The following is a 7,246-nucleotide window of genomic DNA, read 5'->3' as shown; positions in this document are numbered from 1 at the left end:
GGAGACCAGACGGGAACATTGAGCGATACAAAGCTCGACTAGTAGCAAAAGTATACACACAGACCAGGGAGTCGACTACTCAGAAACTTTCTCTCCTGTTGCAAAGATGAACACCGTTAGAGTTCTACTCTCAATTGCTGCAAACAAAGACTGGCCACTTCATCAGTATGATGTCACCAATGCATTCCTTCACGGAGAATTGAAAAATCCTATCTACATGGAGGCTCCACCGGGTTTCACAGAGGAATTCGGACAGGACAAAGTGTGTAAGCTGAAGAAAACACTATATGGGCTGAAGCAAACCCCGAGAGCCTGGTTCGGTAGGTTCACAGAGGTAATGAAAAGATACGGCTATCGGCAGAGCAATTCAGATCACACCCTATTCATCAAACGAAGGGGAGAGAAGATCACCTGCTTGATAATTTATGTAGATGACATGATTATTACAGGAGATGATACAGAGGAAATCAAGAACCTCAAGGGTCACCTGGATAACGAGTTTGAGATGAAGAATCTTGGGGATCTCAAGTATTTCCTTGGAATCGAGGTGCTCAGATCCGGGAAAGGGATCTTTATCAGCCAGAGAAAGTATGTTCTCGACTCCCTAACAGAAATTGGAATGCTAGATTGCAAGCCGGTAGACACTCCGATGGTTCTGAACCATGGGCTTCAGATCGTTAAAGGAGCAGCTTCAACCAATCGAGGAAAATACCAAAGACTTGTTGGGAAACTCATTTATCTATCCCACACTAGGCCCGACATAGCATACGCTGTCGGAATACTTAGCCAGTTTATGCATAGCCCGCAGGACGAACATTGGGAGGCAGCGCTTAGAGTGGTCTGATACTTGAAAGGGACAGCCGGGCATGGAGTATTGTTCCAAAAAAATTGACATCTAGACATTCATGGATACACTGATGTAGATTGGGCAGGGAACCCAGTGGATAGGCGTTCTACAGGTGGTTACTTTACCTTCGTGGGTGGTAACTTGGTCACTTGGAGAAGTAAGAAACAAAAAGTAGTGGCCCTCTCAAGCGCAGAAGCCGAGTTCCGAGGCATCAAAAGTGGCCTGACTGAAATACTATGGCTAAGGAAAGTGATGAAGGAACTAAACTTGGAGTCGCAGAAGACTTGCAAGTTGCTTTGCGATAATAAGGCAGCGATCAGCGTCTCAGAAAATCCCGTACAGCATGATCGAACCAAACACGTGGAGATTGATCGACGCTTCATAAAGGAGAATCTTGAAGAGAAGATAGTTGAGATTCCATATGTGAAATCCGAAGATCAACTAGCAGACATCCTAACCAAAGCCGTCTCTGCAAAGAATTTTCAAGAAGTTTTGAGCAAGTTAAGCTTCGGAAATCCCGTCACTTAACTTGAGGGGGGTGTTGGAGATCAAGAATAAAACCAAGAATATTCTGCAATCAATGAGATGACACAAAATCAGGAGAAGAATTAGAAGAAGATTATAGGCATTTAATTAGGAAGATTATGAAGAATATCTTACCGTGTATAGAGATTACTTGGCCTATATATGATGTACTCTATCATTGTGAATTATATCATAAAAGATTATACCTTTCTACAGGTTTATGGTTCCAATATGGAATTTAAATGTTTTTAGATGTTGGTTAATTTTATTTTATTTTCATGTGAGTTTCTATAAAAGGATATAAACCGATTTGTTGATTTGGTAAGGGGATATTGTTCTTGCAAGAATTAGGGTTTTATCTATGCAGTTCTTGCAAGAATTAGGGTTTTATATCAATATGTATTCCCCCGGGTTGAATACCTTTCTTTGTTATGCACATAATGCAATTCCATATTCCTATATACTTCGGGCAACCCCACTCTCCTAAAGCATCTACTACTTATGCTTCCTCATCATACTTGCTCAATAGGCCTTTGTGATAATACATAATTGTACACGACATGTCATTGCGCGGAGGGATCAACCGCCCATCGGTGTCTAGCGTTGTTAAATGATGATTAATACTTGCAACATCAGCACCCTTGGGGATGACAAAATCGCTGGGAACATCTTCACAATTATTTATCTTGTCCGTGACGAAGTTCATCTCAGCTGCTGCAATATTCTCACTAACCTTGCTCTGGTTGCCAATAGTGTCAGCATATTTCCATATCTTATCGGACCAATTTCTCGCAAATCTACTATCTACCTCTATCACAATTAACTCCATGGATGCCTCAACATTACTCAAGGTATAGGAACCCTCAACACTAGAATGAATAGACTCATTCACCTGTGCAATCACATCTGGGAATTCTGGATCTAATTGTATATCATTGGCTACGTGAAAAACCTCCTCACCGTTTACCAATACATCTTCCTCCACATATTTATCTCGATTAAGTAATCGCTCAAATACAACATCATCATAATGAATTTGACGAGATTGTACTGATTCATCAATATCATCGATGAATAACTCGACTACGCCATACATGATATGGGGGCTGCATGATGGAGAGATCGCAGCTGATGGCGTTGTCGCCGAGCGGGGGCTCAGTGGATGCGCAGGAAAGCGCTGCGGTGGCGGCTGCTGGTCGAGCACAGGCTCATGGTATTGATGGTGCTGCTGCCAGTAAGCTTCCGCTGGTTGCATCGGCTGCTGGTATTGAAAGAGTTGATGGTACTCCTGTTGGGACTACCGCAGCGGAAGACATGGAAAACAAACAGGTCCTTACGGATCTATTTAGGTGATTATGCATTCAATTCCAATTTCATGCAATTATTGTAGATCTATAGATGAAACACATCAAAACACATACAACATGCAATTTTGACGTACATATGATTGTTACCTCTTGATCCATCATAGGATTGACGTTGCTAGCTACACCTCCCGGTGATCCTTGATTTATCGACCACGAATCTTCCACTCTATTCCCATGTCCTTGATTATTCATCCGTGTGGGCGGATCTCGAAGAATCAATAATAATTTGATGAGATCTAGGAAGAACACTAACAAAACAATCTACCTCAATTCAATTCTATGGATTAGAAAGAACAAGATAAGACAAGAATCAAACCCTAGCTGTCCCTTTGGTGAGGCTTGAAAATCGAGGTGAGGGAGAGAGAGAAACCAGACAAGTGGCGGCTAGGGTTTAGAGTAGGAGAATTGTGTTATGTCTTGTGTGCTAGGGTTTCCACATCTCATCATTATTTATAAGCTTGGACTAGGTTTGGGCTAGAGTGTGGATCCATGGAATGATTTACATGTTGGAATATTGTTTTGTTCCACTAAAGAATAATATTGCACTCTCATCTAAATCACCAAATTACAAATAACTTGGGTCCATTTTATTTTATAATATTTCTCGCGTTTAAGATTATCTTAATTCGTCAATTTAATTCTTTGTCTACTATGCGACTTGAATTAAATTAATTCTCCAAACAGTTTTTCTAGTTTGAAACTTTATTTATTATTCGTGGAATAAAATTCCAACTGCGTAGATTTTTCTGAATAATAAATTCATTTTTCAAACACCTCTTGGGAATTTAATCATACCACACTGGGCACGCGAATTCTATGAAATAATATTCCAATACCTTCATGTTATTCAATTACTACCACCCAAGATATCATGTTTGAGTTACGTACAAACTCTCTCATATTGATAAGTCAAAGTGGCGTTTGATTAAATAAACAATATTGATATTAATATCATAGACTAGAAAATACTAAAATTTCTGGAATATATTCTTTTAGTAGATAGCAATAAAGAATACATTTCGTATTAGATCCTTTCAATGCTTTACCACACCGGTGTTATTAATCTCTTCTTAGGTAAGAGAGAATTATCACAAACACTGCAACCATACCAATAGGTAGCCAAAGCCTATATAGGTTATGAATATGTTTTTCTTCTTACTAGATCTGGCCAAGTCCCCTACTAGAAAACTCATAAGGAATCATCGAATTTCCCTACTTTGACCTTCTTAGTAAGAAGCCTTAGACTTGTTTATTATATTTCTATAAATAAACCATTATATTATATTATTTATTCTCATAATTAGGTAAACAAGTGGACGTGGCGTTTCTCGTATACATGCACAAGCTGATTGTACAAAGGTATGTACGCTCGAAGCATCTTTTAGTATACAAACTCCAACAACTCCTGCCCGTAGGTATGGTGCTGGTGCGGATCCATAGGTTGTTCGCAGCAATAGAGAGCCTGATGGTGGGGATTCGTCGGATTCCAGCAGGAGGGAGAGTGTTACGGCGGTGGTCGGTAAACGTGCTGATTTTGCTGCCATGGCGATGCTTATGTATGGGGCGAGCACACCTGCGTATATGGATCGGTGTAGGGCTCGGACAGTTGCTGGATGTAGTGGTAGGTGTAGGGTGGATATAGCGGTTGATTGTAGGTGTGCTGCTGCCAGTCCAGTTGATCGGGCGCCACGAGATTATGTGGGGGGGTCAGGATCAGGCAGCGGGGGTGGTTTTATCTTTGCAATGCAGTGGTCGGATGTTTGGAAGGTCGGATCCCAGCAACTAGGTGGTTGTGGCAGTTCATACGCTGAGCACTCATGTCACTCCATGTAACTGGCTGTTGCGACGCTTGGATTTCAGCAAGTCGGAGGTTGGCCGCATCTAATCGTAATTCCAATTTGGTCATTGCCATTGAAATATGTTCAATCAGAAACGAGGGGACTTCTGATCGTGACATGATGGCGGTAATTGGGAGGATGAGAACCGAATGAAAACACCAATTGTTAAGAGAAGATTTCTCTTAACAATTTTTCGGCGTCGCAAAGGCGATCGGCGGAGGGATAAAAGGTAGTCGCGGGAGCTTTGACCGTCGATCAAACCAATAAATTGCCATGCAAGAAAATGAAAAGCGAAAGATAAAATAGATTTTATGATATCTCTTCATTGAATAATGCGTAAGGATCCACACATATTTATAATATGTGGATACAATATCATTCTACTAAATCAAATATTTAAGAAGATACGGGAAAGATATGCTAAATCTAACTTAACTAAATAATAGAGATATGTGGATATTCCTAGAGATATGCTCGTATCACATACTCATGTCATTGCGTTAATATGTTTAATCATCCGTACTCCCTCCGTCCACGAATAGGAGTCCCATTTGAGTTCGATCATTTTTTTAAGAAATGTAGAGAAAAGTGGGTGGAAAAGGATAGTGGAATGTAAGATGTATTTTTATATATTAGTTTTATAATAAAATGTGAGTAGAAATAAGTGAATGGGATAGTGAAATGTGGAGTCTACCTACCATTAATGATAAAGTGAACCGGGTTCCTAATGGCGGACGGAGGAACTCCTAATGCCGGACGAAGGAAGTACTCTCTCCGTCCCTTATAATTTGTCACCATTTGACCCGACACGGGTTTAAGAAATGTGATAGAAACTAGGTTGAAAAAGTTAGTGGCACGTGAGTCTTAGTTTTATATATTCATTTTATAATAAAATGTGAGTATGATTAAATTAGTGGAATGTGTGATCCATTATAAAAAATGATAAAAGTAAAATGTGATAAATTTTTAGAAACAAATAAAAATAGAAATAAATGATAAATTTTTATGAACGGGGGGCGTATATGATATTGGCATTTGACATCATGGTCGTATGCCCTATAAAGAGAACCACTTTACTTTTACATTTCATAGGCACAATAACAATGTATGGACTATTATGAAATGTTAGTACAATTGTTTCATAACATTAATTTTTTTTACATAAAAAATGTTTTTCATGAATAAAAATGATATTTTAAAAAATTTGTCTTAAATTAGCTGTTTTTGTTCAAAATATATTGAACCTAGGGGTGTGCATTCGAGTTTCAGTTCGGTTTTTCGCCCTAACCGAACCGAACCTGAAAAACCGAATTTCGCCTAAAACTAAAACCGAACCGAAACCGAAAACCGAAAACCGAACTTAAAAACCCGAACTAAATCGAAAAACCGAAATTATATAAAAAACCAAAAAATTGAAAAACCTTAAACCGAAAACTGAATAAAAAAACCGAAAATCTGGAGAGAAAGAAAACAATACAGAAACTTAGAAATTTTCAACCTACAAAACATAACATGATAAAAATGATAATATCCCTAATACATCAAAGACATCAACCAACAAATACAAATATGCAATCAACATTCCACAATAAAAAAACATCAACCAAAATGTCTTCAATAGTTTCAATTAAATAATAGTAACATATATATAATAAAATAAATAATTAAATAAATTCGGTTATTCGGTTAGTCGGTTTTTTCAGAAACGTGGGTTTTCAATTAAGGCTTTTACTTTTAGTTATAATTAAATAATAGTAACATATATATAATAAAATAAATAATTAAATAAATTCGGTTATTCGGTTATTCATTTTTTTTCTTCGCCCGAACCGAACCGAAAAACCGAAATAACCGAACCGAATTTCAAAATTTCGGTTTGGTTCGGTTCGGATATTTGGTTTCCGATTTTTTTGCTCACCCCTAATTGAACCATAACCAAATCAGTGGAACCTGTAACACAGTTCCAATTGAACTGTTCTCTGCCCGTTCCAATTCGGACTATAATTAGCGGTTAACCATTGATTCGATTAAAATCGTTTACCTTTGCATTTTATGTAAATTTCTAAATACTATTCCCTCTATCTCATAAAATTATGAATATTTGGTTGATCACGTGTTTTAGTTCACAATTGTTAAAATAAAAGAGATTTAAAATGGAAAAGTAATTAAAGTATAACTCCCTTTCGTTCCATAGTAATGGAGGTATTTCTTTTCGGTACGGAGATTAAGAAAATTGTATTAGGTGAGTTAAGTAAATGGAGAATAAAGTGGAAAATGAAAATGGTGGAGAGATGAAGGGAGAATAAAGTAAGAGAGAGTAAAGTAGGTGTGGAGAAATGCGTTGACTTTTAATAAAAAATTAAATAACTTTATTAATGTGGAACGTACTAAAATAACAAAATAACTCTATTACTTTGGAGGGAGTAATAATAAAGAATGTATCACTGTCTCGTTAAAGAGAATAGATTTTTAAAATTAAAAGAATGAATACTACGTGGGATGGGGAAAGGAGGATGTTTCCAATAAATAAATCTTGTGGCTGAAATTAACTTATTGGTTACAAGTGAACTGGTTTCCTTAAAAGAACACATGTACGTGCATTCTATGGTACAAATATAATTTTGCACTAGTATATTATATTTTAAAATAGGTCGGTGAATATAATTGAT

Source organism: Salvia splendens, chromosome 18, assembly GCF_004379255.2.
Source record: "Salvia splendens isolate huo1 chromosome 18, SspV2, whole genome shotgun sequence".
NCBI lineage: Eukaryota > Viridiplantae > Streptophyta > Magnoliopsida > Lamiales > Lamiaceae > Salvia > Salvia splendens.
The sequence above is the reverse complement of the archived record's forward strand: the minus strand, read 5'-3'. Positions refer to the sequence as shown.